General features: G+C 27.6%; 1 protein-coding gene across 3 annotated transcripts in view; it reads right to left on the bottom strand.

Moving 5' to 3' along the window:
* The window catches only part of LOC107751184 (claudin-19-like), a 13,872-nt gene that overhangs the window by 8,646 nt on the left and 4,875 nt on the right, over positions 1 to 351 (bottom strand). The window lies entirely within an intron of this gene.

Below are 351 nucleotides of genomic sequence, written 5' to 3'. Positions count from 1 at the left end.
CTTTAATTGATTTTTCCGTACATTTCTGCCATATGTACATAAACTAATAGTCACCACTGATAAGCTACTACTAAATATTGTAGAAACTTCATTTTCTGTAAAGTTGCTTTGCAACGATTTGTATCGTAAAAAGTGCTATACAAATAAACTTGAATTGAATTGAATTGAATTGAATTTTTTATCACATGTTTTATGCATTAACCTAATTAAAGTAATTTATTACTTGTTTTCTATCATTTTTCTGCATCGACATTTGACACACCAATTATTAGGGCGTGTAAACAGAACCCTCATACTGAAAATCATATGCTGAATTTTGTCTTGTTTTGCAGTAAAAAAAAAAAAAAAGAA

The sequence above is a fragment of the Sinocyclocheilus rhinocerous genome, unplaced genomic scaffold (assembly GCF_001515625.1).
Source record: "Sinocyclocheilus rhinocerous isolate Xijiao unplaced genomic scaffold, SAMN03320098_v1.1 scaffold362, whole genome shotgun sequence".
In the NCBI taxonomy this organism is placed as follows: Eukaryota; Metazoa; Chordata; class Actinopteri; order Cypriniformes; family Cyprinidae; genus Sinocyclocheilus; species Sinocyclocheilus rhinocerous.
Note: the sequence above shows the minus strand (reverse complement) of the source record. Positions and strands in the feature narration are given on the sequence as shown.